The sequence below is a fragment of the Manacus candei genome, unplaced genomic scaffold, assembly GCF_025592945.1.
Source record: "Manacus candei isolate 608988 ecotype Guabito, Panama unplaced genomic scaffold, ASM2559294v1 h1tg000150l, whole genome shotgun sequence".
Lineage (NCBI taxonomy): Eukaryota > Metazoa > Chordata > Aves > Passeriformes > Pipridae > Manacus > Manacus candei.
This window is the reverse complement of record NW_026138198.1, coordinates 2,615,623-2,635,810: the sequence shown is the minus strand read 5'-3', so window position 1 is coordinate 2,635,810 and position 20,188 is coordinate 2,615,623.

The window sequence follows — 20,188 nt, the reverse complement described above, 5'->3', positions numbered from 1 at the left end:
GTGCTTCTGGACCCTCCCTGATCTTTGCAGAGGAAGGAGCTGCTCCTCAGCCCTGAGGGAGTCACTGCAGACATGGAGATGGGACCTGTGAGCTGGGCTGGCCATGGCACCTCCTGCCCAGCCAGGACTGTCCCCCGTGCTGCAGGAGGGCTTTGGCACTGAAGGACACAGGTTATGACAGATCTGTGGGGCTGGAGGGTCAGCCAGGCTTTGGAGAATCACTGAATCACACACTCAGGGAGGCTGGAAAAGCCCTCAAAGACCATCCAGTCCAACCATCCCCAGCACTGCCAAGGCCACCACTGACCCCTGTCCCCAAGTGCCACATCCACAGGGCTGTTAAACCCCTCCAGGGCTGGGCACTCCAAACCTGCCTGGGCAGCCCCTTCCAATGCCCAACCACCCTTTCCAGGCAGAAATTCCTCCTCCTGTCCCACCTGACCCTCCCCTGGCACAGCTGGAGGCCGTTCCCTCTCCTCCTGTCCCTTGTTCCCTGGGAGCAGAGCCCGACTTCCCCCCGGCTCCCCCCTCCTGTCAGGGGGTTGCAGAGCCAGAAGGTCCCCCCTGAGCCTCCTTTTCTCCAGGCTGAGCCCCCCCAGCTCCCTCAGCTGCTCCTGCTGCTCCAGCCCCTTCCCTGGATGTGCTGCAGCCCCCGAGGAGCCCTGAGCTGTGAGTGCAGATGGAGGGTGAGGACACACAGACACACAACTCTCACCATTCCCCTCTGTGTCTCTGCCCTGTGCTGCTCCCCAGTGCAGCTCCTGAGCCCCCCAGCCCTCCCTGCAGGGCTCCCCTCCCTCCTCCACCCACCTCCAGCACCCCTGGCCCAAGGGACCCCTCGGGTGGCCAAGTCCTCCCCCTGCTCCACGGGCAGCCAGGCTGCAGCTTCCTCTGCAAAACTGCTCCTAAATCATCCCTTTTCTGCTGTGCAATAGAAACTACCTCCTTACCCCTCTTTTTCAATAACCATCTGGCTGTTGAGGGTGTTGAATTCCGAGGGTCATCCTTTCAGGTGGAAAATAGCCCACGAAATCCATTTACTGCTCTGCAGGTCCATTATCAGCAGCACTGACAGGAATCTCTCCTGCACACGACAACATCCACAGGCTGCCTGGGGAGAGGCTCCAACACATCCCCAATTACAGACATTTCATTCCTTTTCCTTTATGGGCACCTTTAAAAATGATACTTTGGGCTGGTTCGTTTATTTAAGTTGTGGTTAATTTTAAAAGTATATTTTTTATCCCAGCCTAATGATACTGTGAGGGAAGGTCCAGGTTATCCAGTGCACAGGTCATCACAAGCCTCACAGCTATTTAACTTCACACCACAGAGCCATTTATCTTGGAAAAGGCCTCCAAGATCAAGTCCTCCCCCTTCTTGAGTTGCATTCAGAACTTTAAACTGCAATTTAAACCACAAATTAAATATTCAAGTGTTTAAAAAAAAAAAAAATTTAACCAGTCAAAAAAATTCTAAGATATTAAAATTGTTGTCTGGTTGAGAAGCACCGGATTAGATGGGATTAGAAAGTTATTTTTAATATTGATGTGGGTTTTTTCTCCAAATTCCCAGATTTGAAAACCTTTGCTTCTTATGGCACAGGCCAAATATTGAATCCCTTAAAAAGCAAGAGATGAACACGAGCCCTGTCTGCACTGCAGAGCCTTTGAGCTATTTTACTTTGAGTGTCTGCTGGGTTCCAGCAGAAAGGTGCTGTGAGGGACAGCATTGGTTCCCCCTCGCTGCAGTTTTCAATAATCTGCCTGAGGTGGCAGCTACTTTTCCATAATTTTCCATTTTTTACACAGGCAGACAGCAATAGGACAAGAGGGAATGGCTTTGAATGGAAAGAACAGAGATTCAGATGCTGGGAAGGAATTCCTGGCTGGGAGGGTGGGGAGGGACTGGAATAGAATTCCCAGAGAAGCTGTGGCTGCCCCTGGATCCCTGGAAGTGTCCAAGGCCAGGTTGGAGCAACCTGGGCTGGTGGAAGGTGTCCCTGCCCGTGGCAGGGGTGGAACTGAATGGGCTTTGAGGTCCTTCCATCCCAACCCATTCCATGATTCTACACCCACTACTAAACCCCAGGAGCCCAGGAAGGGGCTCTCACACGTGGCTGAGCTACTCTGAGTGTCACCCTTGGCTTGGCTGCTGCCTTTCCTTCATCTGTTCAGGCTGTTGTAGCTCAGATATGGTAAATGGCCACTGAAAAGGAAAGTTTGGGAAAAATCTCTCCATAGAGAGCTGAAATAATCTGCTCTCCCTCATCCATCAGTGGCACAAACTCAGAGGGGGCTGTGACCCACAGGGCACCTTCCCCTCAGGTTCCAGCAGGGGGGATTCCCCAGGCACACTCCTAAGGGTGCAGGGCACAAATCCAAAGGCACATCAGCAGCTGGGAAGGCCTGGGAAAAGCCCAGGGGCCCCAAAGCCAAATCCTGTTCACACTAGAAAATGTAAAGCAGCAGAAGGGAGTCCAGGTTAATGAACTCCAGGGTTAATTAACAGGGGGGTGCAGTGAGAGGGCAACCATGGCCCTGGAAGGGGTTGGCACAGGGAACCTTGGGGGGGTCCTGCTCCCACCCCCTCCCCAGGGCATGGCCAGAGCTGGGCTTTCACTCACACAGCCAATTCCATGTCCTGTGTGTCCCTGGAGCTGCCACATCCACCTCCCAGCCCGTCCCTGTCGTACCTGCAACTACAGGGAAAAATAAAACCAAATAGAGGAGTTATTTTTGAAAACTACCTGCTCTGGGAAACCTCTAACTTCAAGCCTGGAACTAAAATTACTTTAATTCTCCCCAGCAGTCAGCAAAAAGGCAGATAATATCTGCTGTTCTTATCTGGCTCGTGGTGTTCACCTGCTCATCAAACACCATTGGGGAGTGTTGGAGCGAACAAAGGGAACATCAGCACCTTGCTCTGCCTAATTCCTGCTGCAGCACAGGGCAGAGGGCACCTCCCCCTGCCAGCTCCCACACAGGGCCTGTGAAGAGAGCCAGGGTGGACTGGTAGAGTGCACAAAATGCCTGGTGTTTTGAATCCCTGTTTATAGGAGTTGCAAACACTTCTCCAGGCAGCTCTAATCCCTGCACAGCGATTCCAGAGCAGGTGCTCCAGACCCTCTCCTGCTTGTGCATTCCCAGCAGGGCTCCAAAGGAGCTGGGAAATCAATACAGGGCTGACCCTGCTCTGACACTGAGCTGTGCAGCAGCATCCTGACAACAGGGGACGAGGTGAACAAAGAAAAGCCAAATATTGTCCTTGGACATCCCCGGGTGTGTCCTGTGCCCTGGGGATGGGAGACTCCCAGAGCTCCTCTCTCCATCCCAGCGTGGCTGGCTCAGGGATAACAACACAGAGAATCCTAGGGATTAAAAGGGACCTTAAACCCATCCAGTGTCACCCCTGCCACGGGCAGGGACACCTTCCACCAGCCCAGGTTGCTCCAACCTGGCCTTGGACACTTCCAGGGATCCAGGGGCAGCCACAGCTTCTCTGGATGACACACTTCTCTTTCCATAGAAGTTGTAGGGATTACAAAGAGTGAAAAGAATCATAGTTTGGGTTGGAATGGACCTTAAATCCCAGCTCATTCCAGCCCTGCCATGGGCAGGGACACCTTCCCCTGGAAATTCCGGATGAAGAAACTGGCACCTTCCAGAAATTCTGGGGAGCAATTCCTTGGTTTCAAATACTCCTGACCTTCGGCTGGAGGACACTGCAGAGGCAGAGCAGCAGGAATGTGTCTCTGGTGACACAATGACACCCTTGGAGCAGGACCCTGGCACTGCCTGTGCCACGACCATCCCGTGGGGAGCGGAGGGAGGGCTGGGCTGCAGCTCCCTGCTGTCCTGGGGGCTCAGGAGGAGCCTGTGCTGTCACTAAGGATACCCATCAATCCAGTGGGGATGCCACCAGCTCTTCCTCACAACTGTCACTCCCCCATTCCACCCTCCCCAGCTGGGAGTGCTCCAGGACACCACGTCAGGAAAATTTGACAACAAAGCAAGAACGTTGTTCCTCCCTTAGAAAATGCAGCTGGTTCAGAAAGACAAACTCAGCAAAAAAAATAAACCAAATACTTGAAAAGTTAGTTTATAAATGAGTCTAATCCCCCTCCCCTGTTCTTTTGGTCCACCCCATCAGTGGAGCTGTGCAGGATCTCCCCCCTCCCCAGAAAGGAGGACAAATGTTTCCTGCTGGAGCCTCAGTGAGAGGAGCTGCTTGGCAGTTCCAGGCTGTGCTTCCCACCCAGGCACTCCCAGGACTCCCTGAGGATGTTCTCACACTCCCACACCTCAGTTTAGGAAGGGAATATCATTATCCTGTGTTTGAACTGGCTGTTGGTTAAAGGTACAACTTTGAGATCCACCAGAGCAACTGAAAAATGTCTGCCAGCACAATGTGCTTGTCTAGAAATATCCATTAAGGATCTGGAAAACCACGTTCATTAACATGCAGTCAGAAACAGCACAACTGTCAGCAAGACAAAAACTGGGATTACCATGGATTTCTCCTTAGTGTATGAAAGGGGAGAGCTGTGCCCATACCAGGAGGAGGCTACTTATCCTTCCTCCATTCCTGAGGAGGCTGCTCAACACCACCTATGAAAATAAAGTGATTTAAACCTGGGAGGAAATAATAATAAAAAAAAAAAAGGAATAGCAGGGAAATCAGAAAGAAGAAGAAAATTGACCATCTGCCATTATTTTAAAAGGATGGAAGGGATTGTCTAGAAAATGTAGCTTGTTGTTGATCTGAGTCAAAGTGATTGCAGTAATGGAAAGGGTAAAAATGTAGGTAAATAAATATTTGGAGTAACACAATGAACGGCATTAAATGTGAGTTTGTGGGAGGCACTTACAGTCAAATAATGCACCAGCTTTCTGGGGGAAGGTGGTTACACCTTTTGGTGACAGATGAAACAGCCCTGACATAATACACTCCAGCCTGGAGTCAATACCACAGTTTCTTAACTAAGGAAGTAGGAAAATCCCAAATCAATGCCCAGGTCTTTAACCAATTAACCACTGACTCAGGGATGGGAGACACAGGAGCAACCCCTGCAGGGACTGATGGGCAGCTCCAGGGGCTGAGAGATTTAATGCTGCCCTTGGAGGAGAACACAAAACCAGGGCTGGTCACATTTGCAGAGGAAAACAGGATGGCAGGAGTGGGGAATAAGGAAAACTGATTCAGAAGGAACCTCAAAAATCATGAGGGGTTGGACCAGACAACCTTTAAAGGTCCTTCCTACCCAAACTAGTCCCTGACTCCAAGATCATTTCAGTAAGATTCCTTCCACCACTTTTAAACCTCTGGCCAGATTTCTGGGAGTGAAAAGCACACATCAGAGAAAAAATGTTTTTAAGATTGTTTTCAATAAAGATGAGGAATTGCTCCCAGGAATCCTATTATTTGCAGCAGAAAAGACCTTGTAATGGTGGGGTTGGCACCGTGATTTAAAGACCTGGGAAAGGCAGAGTTGGGGAAGGTCCCTGAAAGGAGTTTTGCCATGAATGATGGTCACTGGGAAGGGAAACAGTGAGTTCATGGGAAGGACACCCCTGGGGAAACAGGACAATCCTGAGCTGCAAGAGATGAGGGCAGGGGCACCTTCCACCAGCCCAGGCTGCTCCAAGCCCCATCCAACCTGGCCTTGGACACTTCCAGGGATCCAGGGGCAGCCACAGCTTCTCTGGGCAACCTGGGCCAGGGCCTCCCCACCCTCCCAGCCAGCAATTCCTTCCCCATATCCCACATAAATCTCTCCTTTTTCAGCTTGATCCCATCCCCCCTTGTCCCATGTCCTTACAAAAAGTCCCTCTCCTGTTTTCCTGTCTCCCCCTCAGGCACTGGAATGGCCAATTAAAGCTGGAATATTTCCTGCTGTCCAACACCCTCTGAAGGGCATTTCCAGCCCCATCCAAGGCAGGTGTGACCAATTCAGCTTTTCCTTGGGCCAGGCAGTGGCTGAGCTCACCCCCTGCCCAGCTTTGGCTGTTCTGGGCTTGTCCCTCTGGGTTTATTGTCAGGTTTCTGTCTGTGCTGAACAGCAAGTGAAAAGGTCAACCCCCAACCCCAGCGGGGACAGGGAAGGCAAACATTCAAGCACCAAGAATTCAGTTTGAATTGCCAGATTTGAAGGATACTTACAGAGAAATTAAGGATAACGGGTTGGAACTGGATGATCTTCAAGGTCCCTCCCAAGCCAAACCATTCTGGGATCCATTTGACTGTGATAATTATAGTTTGTGACTACAGATCACATTACAAAAGCAGCTTTCCTTGCTTACAAGCTCCCTTTACGTTTCAGTAGCTGCCAGCTCTGAAGCCCTGCTGTAGATAGCAGTGAAACCAGAGGGAATCTGCAGGAATGAGTTGCTGGCAGTGCCAGAGGTGCCCAGGGCAGGATGGCCCCACGTGCTCACAGAGCCCAGCGAGGCTCACAGAGCTGCTGTTTGCAAACACAGATCTAGTTTTTATTATTCTACTGACTAACCAGAATTACACATCAATTTATGTCTTGAGCTGGAAGGAAGCCTGTCATTAACAAACCCTGACCCAGCCTTCCTCTGTTTGTAAATAATTCAGCTCGGAATTTGGAAATTAACTCCTGCAATGAACTCCTGCAGCACAAACCCAGTTCCCAGGTGTGTGCCCTGGAATCTCATTAACTGCAGACACAGCCAGAGCTCGGGGGAATCAAATCTAAAGAGTTCTTCCACAGTCTCAGGGATAAGGAGAAGTTTTGCCTGACAGGCAATTGCTTGACATCAGTTCTCATCTCCATATTCTCCTCAAACGGCTCGTCCCTGAGGGAAAAGCTGGAACCCATCCAGAGCCCGTGGATGCCTCTTTTACCCCTTCCCTCCCTTTTACTCAGGGTGTCAATTATTTTCTCCAGGCTAACTGTGCCTCTGTCAGAACATGCTGACTAATGACATCCCAGCTCTGTTCCCATCCCCCTCGGGGGGAATTGCTGGGGGGGTTTTGGATTCTGACACTCACCAACAAACCCCAGGTGACTCCCCCTTCTCCTGGTGTTCAGTGTCCTGCTTAACACCCACTAACTGCTATTTTTTTGCTTCTTATTAGAAATCAAAAGGCTCCAGAGTGCCCTGCAGTGGCAGCTCTGCTGTTGGGAAGATCCCCCAGCCTGGGCAGAGGGAAAGGGGATCTGCCCCTCTGCCCCTCAGCTGAGACCCCCCTGCAGAGCTGCTCCAGCCCTGGGAACAGCACAGGGGGGACGTGGAGCTGCTGGAGAGAGTCCAGAGGAGCCATGGGATGCTCCAAGGGCTGGAGCCCCTCTGGAGCCAGGCTGGGAGAGCTGGGGGGGTTCACCTGGAGAAGAGAAGGCTCCAGGGAGAGCTGAGAGCCCCTGGCAGGGCCTAAAGGGGCTCCAGGAGAGCTGGAGAGGGACTGGGGACAAGGGGTGGAGGGACAGGACACAGGGAATGGCTTCCCACTGCCAGAGGGCAGGGACAGATGGGAGATTGGGAAGGAATTGCTGGCTGGGAGGGTGGGGAGGCCCTGGCCCAGGCTGCCCAGAGAAGCTGTGGCTGCCCCTGGATCCCTGGGAGTGTCCAAGGCCAGGTTGGAGCACCCTGGGCTGATGGAAGGTGTCCCTGCCCATGGCAGGAGTGGCACTGGGTGGACTTTAAGCTCCCTTCCAACCCAAACCATTCCAGGATTCTGCTCCTGCTCTGTTCCATCTACAAGGGCTGAAGCTGAAGAGAAAACGAGGATTTATTTTTCTGCCTGTCCAAGTGTTTTTGTCTGTGTTGATAAAACCTGGAGAAACACAGAGGCAGCTCCTGGTTGAACACTCTGTGCTCAGGAAAAAACCCACAGCCGGTGTTTTAATGGGCAATGAAGTCCCACATCATAAACCAGCCAAGAACAGAAGAACTGGGGTAATTAGTAATTAAATTCTCCATAAGGCAAAAAAAGAGAACATATTCTCTATTGATACTTCTGGGGAAGGAACAATTTAGAGCCAAACCTGTCATGAAATGAGCAGGAGCTGGAAGAGAGACCTGTGGGAAGCACCTGGTGTTTCTCCTCACCCTGTTATGCTGCAAAACATCAATGGCAAAACTAACAGAAAAAAAAAAGGGGAAACAGATTCACTTTGTTCAGTCCCACAATTCCACTGCTCAGGAAATATTTCCCTGTGTAAATGAAGAGCATTATAAAGTATTTCCCAGCAGCCTGACAGGCTGGGGCAGGCAAAGAGCTCTCCCTGCACGGATCCTGACATGACAACTGCTTCAGCACAGAGCATCCTCACGGGCACCACCCCAGCTCCTGGTGGCTGAGCAGCACTGTGAGGGGAAAGCAGGGGAAAAAGAAGGGAAAAAAAACCAGGAAAAATCTAATGGAGGTGGGACCTGCCATGTCAGGCAGGGAATGCTCTGGGCAGGCAGAGGGGTCTGGAGGTGGGTGGCCCAGAGCATCCCTGTTGCTAAATTACAGCGTTCCCAGCCCCAACAGCTGCTCTGCTCCAGCACCTTCCTACATTTGAAGGCAGTAGCTTGTTTTCACTCTGCAGGTGCTGTGGCACGTCCTGACTCCCTGCAAGGGAGGAAGGAAGTGGCTTTTGGGGGATTGACAATGAAACCCCAGTTCTGCTTCAGCTGAAGGGGTCGGGATGGGATGGAACAGAGGGATCTGCAGAATCCTAGAATGGTTTGGGATGACAGGGATCTTAAGGACCATCCAGCCCCACTCCCTGCCATGGGCAGGGACACCTCCCACTAGCCCAGGTTGCTCCAACCTGGCCTTGGACACTTCCAGGGATCCAGGGGCAGCCACAGCTTCTCTGGGAATTCTATTCCAGCCCCTCCCCACCCTCCCAGCCAGGAATTCCTTCCCAATATCCCATTTCAACTTCCCCTTCTTCAGTTTAAGTCCACTACTCCCTGTCCTGTTCCTACAGTTCCTGATGAGAAAAGGAAAGATCTGCCCCAAAGCCCAGCCCTGCCTTGGATCTGCTGCTCCCTCAGGACCAGGGGAGGTGCAGGGGGTGGGCAGGGCTGGGAAGCGGGGCTGGGAAGCTCCATCTTCTGCCAGGGAAAAGCAGATGAAGGCACCTCCCCATTCCCTCCCAAAGAGGAAACTTCCCACGAGGAAGCTGCACAGAGCATTTGAAGGGCCAGGGATGTGCTGGAACTGAAGAACAGCCCAGCCCAGCCCCCCAGGGTGGGTGACATTAAATGTCTGTAAATCAGACATTATTGTGAGGGAAGCATTGTCATCGTGCAAAGTTTGCTGCCAACAGGGAACCAGAATAATGAGTGGTATTTAGACATACCCAGGGCATCAATTATGGGAATCTTTAAGGGTCACCTTGCTCATTTTGTTTTTAGAAAACTGAAGTTTTGGAGTCAGTCAGGTCTTACACACACACCCATTAATAAAGGGACAGCCCTGTAGCTCCGAAGCCCATAGATGGGTTGGGCTAATGAATGAGTTCTGACTCCCTGAATGTGTTTTTAAACTCTTGTCACAAATTTTAAACATCATATTTTAAAGTGCAAAACACTCCCAGTGACCAAACCACACATTTCAACCAAACATTGTGCACTTAGGGGAGAGTTACAGCTCCTTTACACCCCAAAACCAAAAACTCAAAATCCCCCTTTTAATTCAAAGGGCACTGTCTGGAGGTGTTGCCTGCAGAGATCACTCAGCCTTGGCATTTTGGTGCTGGCACAGAACTTCCAGGGCCAAGAGCAATTAAATAAATTGCACTGTGGCCTCTGTCCCAACCACCTCCTGCAGTGCCAGTGGGGACATCCCTCCCAGGAGGAGCCACAGCACAACCATGGAGGTCACAATCATGAATGGTTTGGGTTGGAAGGACCTTAAAGCCCACCCAGTGCCACCCCTGCCATGGGCAGGGACACCTTCCACCAGCCCAGGTTGCTCCAACCTGGCCTTGGACACTTCCAGGGATCCAGGGGCAGCCACAGCTTCTCTGGGCAACCTGGGCCAGGGCCTCCCCACCCTCCCAGCCAGGAATTCCTTCCCAATCTCCCATCTCTCCCTGCCCTCTGGCAGTGGGAAGCCATTCCCTGTGTCCTGTCCCTCTGTGCCTTGTCCCCAGTCCCTCTCCAGCTCTCCTGGAGCCCCTTTAGGCCCTGCAAGGGGCTCTCAGCTCTCCCTGGAGCCTTCTCTCCTCCAGGCTGAGAAAGCCAAGCCAGACCAGCAACAAGTGGGTGTGTGCAGAGTCACCCTGAGAGCAGGGATGTCCTGGGACAGGGGCCCAGAAAGATTTTGGGATCTCCCTCCTCATCAATCCCCCCTGGCCAGGCAGAGCCTGCTGGGGCAGGAGGGGACAGGGACACCCAGGGATGCTGCAGGTCTGGGCACTCCCCCTGGGGTTCTGACAGAACATGAGCTTGGGACTGTCCTGAGCAAAGGAACCTTTAAAGCAGTAAAACATTTTGGGTGGAAACTACCCCAAAAAACCTCTCCAGCAGCCCAAAGCACAGCCCTGCCAGTGCAGCCCATGGCACAGAGAGGGCAGGAACAGGCCCTGGGCAGCCCAAGGGATTCCTTCACCTCCTGCTCCTTCCCAGGGAAATCCATCATGGACAAATTCCCCTTTTTATGTTCCTGTGCACGGTAAAAACTCATTCACTGCAGCCTGGGGAGGGCCCTGCAGCCCCTGCTCACACACTCGAGGGGCCTCCCCCTTCCTTCCCTGCCCTCTGCTCTGGGCAGGAACCCCCAGTCCCAGCTCTGCCCCTGGAGATGCTGCTCAGGGTGCTCAGTCACACCCCACCCACGGCACCAGGGCCACACACCACGGGGCAGGAGGGGGAGCATCACTTGGGACACTCCAGGTGCTGCATCCCCAGCACAGGAATTGCTGGGAATTGCTAAATCCCTTGGAATTGCTAAATCCCTTGTCCTACAGAGCCCCTGCCCGGGCTGGCCCTGCCATGTGCCAGTTCTGCTGGCAGCAGGGGCAGTGGTATGGGGAGGAGACCAGCAGAGAAAACATCTGCCCGTGGCACCTCGGGGTAAAGACTTGCTCCCATTTGGGTGTTTTGGACAAGGCTGCTTCGTTTGGGGCTATTAAAGCCCTGAAAATGAACACCTGAAAATTCAACATTGAAAAAAAAAAAAAAAAAAGAAAGAAAGAAAAAGAAGGTAAAATCCATGTGCTTAACCAGGAAAACTGGGAAGGGACAGGCCCCAGCTGGGGTCAGTCCCCCTCCAGCCCCGACCCTGTGTGAGCTCAGGGACCCCCTCCCGGGCTCTCAGGGCTCCATCCCCAGCTCGCCCTGCTGCGGTCCCACCCGCGCTGGGAATAACTGGGAGCCGCATTCCCAGGACAACAGTTCTCCAATGTTTGCTTGATCTATTGTTCAGCGCTCGAGGCTAAATTAGCCCCATTCCCGAGGCTAAATTAGCCCAAGCCCGGCTCCTCTCTGATGCTCCGGGAGGGCCGGGGGAGCCCGAAAGTTTTTAATCAAACGCTGAGGAGCTGCAGAGGAATTAACACCGACTCACACCTCGCCCTGCCAGGAGGATCCAGCACGGTGCTTTAACATCATCTAAAAGCACAAACAAGGAAACAGAAATTACCTGGTGGTTGGTTGGCTTTTCCCCCTCCCGCTGTACTTTGTTGCTTAGGAACCACTGTAGAAGAGGGGTTTAGTTCATTTAAAATGAAAGAATAATAAGAAAACGACACCACAAACATTTTCCCACATCCAGTGAGGATACAAGTGTGAAGAACAGGAGTTTTACAAGCCTGAATCCCACGGGCAGTGAGGTTAACCCAAAGAATTAAAGGATTTCCATTAGCAGGGAGAGAAGATGGAGCAGGATCCAGGTGTCAAGAGCTTTCTTACCACTGTTGGATTCTGAGCACAGGTTCTTTATTCTTTACAAAACCAAGATCTTGAGAACATTTTGACCTTTAGCCATCAGAAAACTGAGAGTGAAGCACAGAATGTACCTTTACAAGGCATCAGCATTTCACAGAGCCACAGAGCACCCTGAGCTGGAAGGGACCCCGTGCTCAGGACACCCCAACAATCCCACCTGAGGAAGGAAATCTTCCAGATCCTGGAGCTGTGCCCGTGGTGAGCAGTGGGAAAGCCCAGCCTGTCAGAACAGAGCTCTGGCTGGAAGTCAGAGAAAAGACATTCTTTGGAATCAAGGGCAGGTAACTCAGGAGGACCACAAGGATGTTGGGAGGTCAAAATTAGAATCCCAGAATGGTTTGGGCTTGAAGAATCTTAAAGCCCATCTCATTCCACCTTCCACCAGCCCAGGCTGCTCCAAGCCCTGGTCAACCTGGCCTTGGACACTTCCAGGGGTGGGAATTCCACTCTGGGCAACCAGTTCTACAGGGCCAAAGCCAAATTGGAACTTTCTGGCTGCTGCCATAAAAGACAATAATTTTTTTCTTTAAATACATCTACAACAAAAAGAAGGAGAACAAAGGAGAACCTCCATCCCTTGTTGGCTGTGGGGAGGAACACAGTGACATTGCTGTGTGTATGACAGAGCCACCTCTCCTGGAGGATTCCAAAGCCCTGTGGATGTGGCACTTGGGCACATGGGGCAGGGGTGGCCTGGGCAGTGCTGGGGATGGTTGGACTCCATGGTCTCAGAGGGCTTTTCCAGCCTTAATGATTCCATGACTCTATTCTCTGATTGGTACAAGTGGAGGCAGAAGGATCCAGGAATGGATGTGTTTCCTGATCCCTCTGAGATGGGCCAAGGACAGGGCACAGGGACTGGCACTGCTGCCCCCAGCTCATCCCCACTGCCTTGAACTAACAACAGGGCTGCAAACCTGCGTGGAGGAGGGAACAGCACTGCATTCAGGACTGAACTGTACCTCGAGCCGAAGGCATTCAAACCAGCTCTTTGTAGAAATAAAAGCTTCACAACGTTGTTAGACAGGTGGGTATTATCCTCATTTCATATATGGGCAAATGGAGGCAAAAAGCATCAAACAACTTCTAAAGTCATGAAAATGGAAAGGAAAACAAACCCCAAAGGCCCAGAACGGTGCCTTGATAATAACAGCTTATTTTTCAGAACTGCAGAGATTGAGACAGGCAGTGCAGGAGGCTCTGCAAACACACACAGGCACGGGGAGCCAGCACCAGGAGAATTCTGGGCAGCAAAGTTCTAAACCAAGGCAAGATTACCCAAGGTGGAGGGGGGTGATGGAGAAACAAGGTATGGTTTCTGTTGTCCCTGGGAGAAAGGAAGCCAAGAGACCCAGCAGCTCTGGAGGTCACCGTGGATCAATCCCAGACTGGGTTGGGTTGGAAGGGACCTCAAAGCCCATCCAGTGCCACCCCCTGCCATGGGCAGGGACACCTTCCACCAGCCCAGGGTGCTCCAGCCTGGCCTTGGACACTTCCAGGGATCCAGGGGCAGCCACAGCTTCTCTGGGCAACCTGGGCCAGGGCCTCCCCACCTTCCCAGCCAGGAATTCATTCTCAATATCCCACCTAACCCTACTCTCAGAACCCTTTTATGGTTCACAATTCTGGTCCACTTGAGTGTGCAGCATCTTCTCCAAGCACTGCCTGGCTGGGGAAGTTGCTCTCCTGTGGTTTTTGTGGAGACTATCCCAGTCTCCTTGTCTGAGAGTGTCACTTGCCTGCTCTGGCTCTGCCAACTTCATGCCATCCATGTGGCCTTCTGTGCACAGCCCATCATTCATGGATAGAACTGCATTTTCTTTTTTAAGCAGATTTTTAAGAATGGCAGATGTTAAGTAGGTGGCATAATCCTAGAAAATGGAGAAGTGAACTCTCAAGTGAGAAACAGGGAAATCTGTGGTGTCTGCCTTGCTCCTAAATTCATACTCTACTCCATCCCACACTCCCCAGAAACAACTAATTCAAATTTTACTTGGGGCTATACATTCCATTGTATTCTTCCCTCTTCTGGTCCATACTGCCATCAGTTCTACCTGTTGAGAATCTGTTCTCCTTCTGAACTTCCAAAGTAATGCCCTCCAAGCTCCATCAGCTCTGGAGCAGGGTATCCCCAAGGCAGCCTTGCAGCTTGGGAGGCTCCCAGAGCAAGCTGAGGCAAAAGCTGCAGTGAGAAGGAAAGGGAGGCACATGGAGAATGAATAACTCCTCATCACTGCTCACACACAGCCCCCCAAACCCCCCAGGCATCAGGGAGAGACTGAGGGCCTTCACCAACAATGTGGGTACGAGACAGCCCCACCCAGACCAGCCAGTTCTGGGCAATGATCCCAAAGATCCATCCCAGGCTCTCTGTGTTCCAGAGCTCCCTGGGCTGTGGCTGCTGGAACAGCCCTGCAGGGCAGCACTGAGGGGGCTGGGGGAGCTCAGGGCTGAGGACATCACACAGCCAGGGCTCCTGTCCCATGGAATTGGGATCACTGCTCCTGCTCTGGCTCAGGGGACGGGCAGGGTGCTCAGCCCAGCCCACCGTGTCCCTCCTGGCCCCATCAGCACTGGGGAAAAAAGGCTCCCCAGCCAGTGGAAAAAAGGCACCTCCATCCTCCCAATTCCAGTCTCCCCCCTCAAACACCACTGTGAGAAAAATCTCTCCCTTGAATTTAGAAAGACAGCAAAAACTCATGGAACAAAAAGGATTTATTCAGCGTGCTGGGTCTGGTCTCACACTAAGTTTTTGGGGAGAGAAGACCCCTTCGGTTTAAACTCCATACATTTTATAGTTTCACAAAATCCCCACCCTTTTCAGCTAAGTTTAATATATTCATTTTCACCTAAAAAGGTTTCTTTTCTCCAAAAAGGGGTTTTTCCCTTTACCCCAGTTGGCTGCACGCCACTCCCTGTCAAAAGTGATGGATCTTCCTTTGTTCTTAGGCCAAAGAGAAAAGGAACCTCGTGTACAACATGGCCCCAGAAGGTTTTAATTTTTAAGAACTTTCACATTTCCCTTATGTGGTGGGGACCACAACACCTTATCTGACCGAGAAAGACCCTGGTACTCAAGTTCAGTCTTTGGAACTTGGATATCTGACAACTTCACAATACATGTATATATATATATAAGTGTATATATATGTAAATATATGTATATATACATATATGTGTGTGTATATATACATATATGTGTGTGTATATACACATATATGTGTGTGTATATACACATATATGTGTGTGTATATACACATATATGTGTGTGTATATACACATATATGTGTGTGTATATACACATATATGTGTGTGTATACACATATATGTGTGTATATACACATATATGTGTGTATATACACATATATGTGTGTATATACACATATATGTGTGTATATACACATATATGTGTGTATATACACATATATGTGTGTATATACACATATATGTGTGTATATACACATATATGTGTGTATATATACACATATATATATACACACCATATTTTTATTTCTCATACCACTGGTGCAAGAAAAGCCCCAATTCCAGCCCCTGCTGTGACACCCCCACCACGAGGGCTGTGGGAACACTCGGCCTGTCCAACTTGAGTGGCTCTCTGTAAACCTTAAATCCTTTAAATCACAGCAAAATGCTTTCCTTCTGTACAGAGGGTTTTTTTTTTTTTAATCCGCAAAAAAGCCTCCAAAAAAAAAAAAAAAATCCACAACCTTCAAATCAAAGAGCAAACTATCTCAACAAAAGTTTACAGGACTTCTCTGGTCCATTTAAGCACCAGCAAGCTCCATCTCCCACAGCCCAAATCACAGCTCTGCCACTCACTGCACAATTCCCTCTGCTCTGCCTTCCTCTTTTAACAGGATGGAAGGAAAATAGGGCACTATTGACATCCAACAGCTCTTTGAGGGAGCAGAGGGATTCTGGTTTGTCAGCAAAAACCTTGACAGAGGATCCAAAGCTGTCAAAAATCACGTGTTGCTCCCTGACTATTCCACATTAATTCACCTTCTGAATTTATTATGGCAAGATAATTAAAGGGAATTATCCTGACAAGGTAATTAAGGGGTAAAGCATTGCATGTACTACCAGAGAAGCCTCAGGACACACTTCTGCTAATTTATAGCTTGATCTGTGTTATACCCTGCATTATTTATCTGTTTTATATTATAGTCCACACAACAGTATTTTGGGAATTACAGAGTTAAGGAAAATTCCCTGTCTCTAACACAAAGCACACCTCCAGTAAATAAAGTAACATTAACAGACATGTCTGCAACACTCATGTATTATTTACAGCTGCTTTAACAAGCCACTGTATAAATATTTCTAAGTGGCTCTTTCCAAGCAGGAGGTACCACATCAAATGTACATGGGCAGGTTTGGGGGGTTTTGGGATGTTATTCAAGGGGCAAAACATTCTGAAGCTCAGGAATTCACTGCTAAACCTGGATTTTTGGTTACTGTCCTGCTCAGGTTCCCAGAGCAGCAGCAGGAGGTTCAGGGGAGCTGCTCTCAGGAGGTACCCAGAGAGCAAACTCCTTCAGCCCCAGCTCTGCTCCTGCCTCACCTCAACACTCTTCAGTTCTCCTTTCCACTGATTCCCATGGGGATCCATCGAAGCCACTGCTCTGGGGCAGGGTTTGGCCACAAACTGGAGCTACTCACATTTAACCCCAAAATTCTCAAAGATCCTGAGGCCTGGTTTCAGATGTGTCAGCAAGCATGAAATAATACATTATTTATTCAACAGACAATGGTTTCTGACTCCCTGGGGAGACAGGGAGGGATGGAGGGCACCCAGGACTCACCTGGAATGTGTCCCCTGTAGCCTTGGGACATGTTCCAGAACCACAGGATCATTTAGGCTGGAAAATACCTTTAGGATCATCAAATCCAGCTGGAATCACAGAATGTTTTGTGTTCAAAGGCACCTCACAGACCTGCTGGAGCACAAAGCCATCAAGGTGGTGGCTGCACGCAGGGGACTCCCAAGAAAAGCCCTGGATGATGGAGGAGATGCCCAGGAGCCTTGCCCAGGGCAGGAACCTGGGGGGTGTAACAGGCACTGTGCTCCTGGCTCAGGACAGGGGGCTCCATGTCCAAGGTTCAGGCATAAAACTGAATTCCTCGTCTTCTTGATGGGGAACATCCCTGGAACTGCACCCTGAAAGCAGCTGAGCTCCCCAGAAAGGCTCTCATTTGATGGCATGAACTATTTAGCACGTGTGTAATTAAATACAGGTTATTTTTAGCACTGCCATTCACAGAATCCCACACTGGTCTGGGTTGGAAGGGACCTTAAAGCTCATCCCATTCCACCCCCTGCCATGGGCAGGGACACCTTCCACCAGCCCAGACTTTCTTCTCACACTGTTAACCATTAATGTCCAGCAGCAGTGCTGTGTGGAGGAAGAGACAACTTCACACATCATCATGTCTGGGTGAAGCTTTCAGAGTCAGGGGCAGCAATAAATGGCATAAATCTATAAAAATCATTGAAGTTTGTCAGCCATGAATCTGGAAATGCTGGAAGGTGTGGACTAAAATATGAGCTTTATGACAAGCACAAAACAGAGCCCCCCAGAGTTGTTGGTGGGGTTTTTTTGTGTTTGTTTTTTTCTTTAAAAAAAACTTCAATTACTCTGTCCCCAGAACCATTAACAGTGGTTGCCTCTAACAGTCATTGCTCTTCCCAAAAAGTCTGTAACCACAGAGCAGTTTAGACACAATGAGGCAGACAAGCCCTAGAACCAGAAGGAGAAAAGAAGATCAAGTTTAAGAGTGACAGAATGATCCTGCCTTCATGCCCACAGGGAAAGGGAAACAATCACTCCAGAGGAGCTGAACATGGGCGAGTTTCCATCCATGGATATGCAGAGCTCAGTCAAAGCCAGGGAAAAGGGGATTTTCCAGTGGCAGCACTGACAGATGCTCAGAGGAAAGCCAGTGGGAGCTGCCCCAATGCACAGAGTGAAGGATAAAGAAGGCAAGTGCAAAGAGCCTGGATGTGGATTTACATTTTGCTTTTGAAAAGGAAGATTAGCAAGGGAGAAATAATTGGAGACAGGAACAATAATCCCACAAAGATACCCTGGCAAGGAAGTGAAGGCAAGAGCAGACATTATTGTTAACAGTTACTGGGTCATTTTATCCTCATGATCTTAATTTTTCTGCTTTGCTTTTGTGGGGGGTTTTTTTTCCCCCTCCAGTTACAACTGGAAATGGTCCCAAGACTCACAGGACCAAGTGAACTGCAGTTTGACCTAACCCAGGATAAATTAGAACAGTAATTACAAGTCCCTCCCAAAATTCTGAGTGAGACATTCCAGCTCAAGGACTGTGGGTCAAGGCTTCACCCAGAAAGATTAAAGACTGGAAAAGCAGCACAACCAACCCCAGGCCTGCACAGCAAAGGTGCAAACAGCATCCCAGCACTCCTGGGCTCATTTCCATCAGGATGCCAAGTTCCTGAGATCAACTGGGCTTTCCAGTGACTCCCTGTAGGCTCAGCTCTCATCTCCCATTGCTGCTTAGAGACATTTCCTGGTTGCTAAAGCCCCCTCAAACACCAAAGCAGCTGGACCACAGACAGATTTGGGACCTTTATTTCCCTCTGTGCCCACCTGCTCCAGGGGGAGCACACCTGGAAAGGGGGCATGGACACCCCAGGGTGCTTTCAACACAGCCCCCAGCTCTGGATTGGGAAAACCACTTTGTCATTACATTGAGCCCCTGGAGCCCAACCAAACCCACCACCTACACATGTGGAATTAAAGTCATGGAATCCCAGACTGGTTTGGGATGGAAGGGACCTCAAAGCCCATCCAGTGCCACCCCTGCCATGGGCAGGGACACCTTCCACCAGCCCAGGCTGCTCCAACCTGGCCTTGGACACTTCCAGGGATCCAGGGGCAGCCACAGCTTCTCTGCCCAACCTGGGCCAGGGCCTGCCTGCCCTCCCAGGGAAACAGTTTTTCCCAATTTCTAACCCAACCCTTGCCTCCTTTATAAGGCCACTCCCCCTGTCCCCTCCCTCCATGCCCTGGCAGAAGTTGGTGCACAGCAAAAGAATTTCCAACAACACTCAGCTCTTGGCTTGGTTTGGTGTTTTGCTTTTTAGTCCCCAGCTGCTGCTGCTGAGCAGCCAGGCTGGGTGCTGAAGGTGTTTATTCCTGTGGTGTCAGCAGGACACACAGATCTGAGCTCTGGGATGTTCCCTCGGCTCTGGGATGTTCCCTCGGCTCTGGGATGTTCCCTCGGCTCTGGGATGTTCCCTCGGCTCTGGGATGTTCCCTCGGCTCTGGGATGTTCCCTCGGCTCTGGGATGTTCCCTCGGCTCTGGGATGTTCCCTCGGCTCTGGGATGTTCCCTCGGCTCTGGGATGTTCCCTCGGCTCTGGGATGTTCCCTCTGCTCTGGGATGTTCCCTCTGCTCTGGGATGTTCCCTCTGCTCTGGGATGTTCCCTCTGCTCTGGGATGTTCCCTCTGCTCTGGGATGTTCCCTCTGCTCTGGGATGTTCCCTCTGCTCTGGGATGTTCCCTCTGCTCTGGGATGTTCCCTCTGCTCTGGGATGTTCCCTCTGCTCTGGGATGTTCCCTCTGCTCTGGGATGTTCCCTCTGCTCTGGGATGTTCCCTCTGCTCTGGGATGTTCCCTCTGCTCTGGGATGTTCCCTCTGCTCTGGGATGTTCCCTCTGCTCTGGGATGTTCCTGCAGTGGCAGGGCCAGGACAGGAGTCAGGCATCAGTGACTCTCAGAGATTCAACAAGGGAAACAAGAGGGTTTAGGTTGTTCTTTAGCACAGCTGGGAGAGCCCCAGACATTTTACCATCCACATACAAACACTGCCCTGGCTTTCCAAAGCCCTCTGGAGCCTTGTTAAACACTGGCTCTGAGTTCACACAGCAGCAGCTGCACACACAGGGAAGGGAAATCAGAGATTCAGAATGGGTTGGGTTGAAAAGGACCTTAAAAAACCTCTCCATCCAACCCCTGCCATGGGCAGGGACACCTTGATCTCTCCTTCACCCAGGCTGACCTCTCCTTCACCCCCAGCTCCACATTCAGCAGCATTAAGAACTTTCCCAGTTCAATGAAATCTTGCAGACTGAAATGTGTCCACAGCACAGGAAGATTCTGATGAGCAGAAAGTGCTCGACTGTCTTTTGGCAAACCTGGAGACAGCATTTGGTGACAGTGATGCACAGCTCCATGTCACAGGCAGCTGCCCATGTGATATCCCCTTCCCAGGGTGGGCC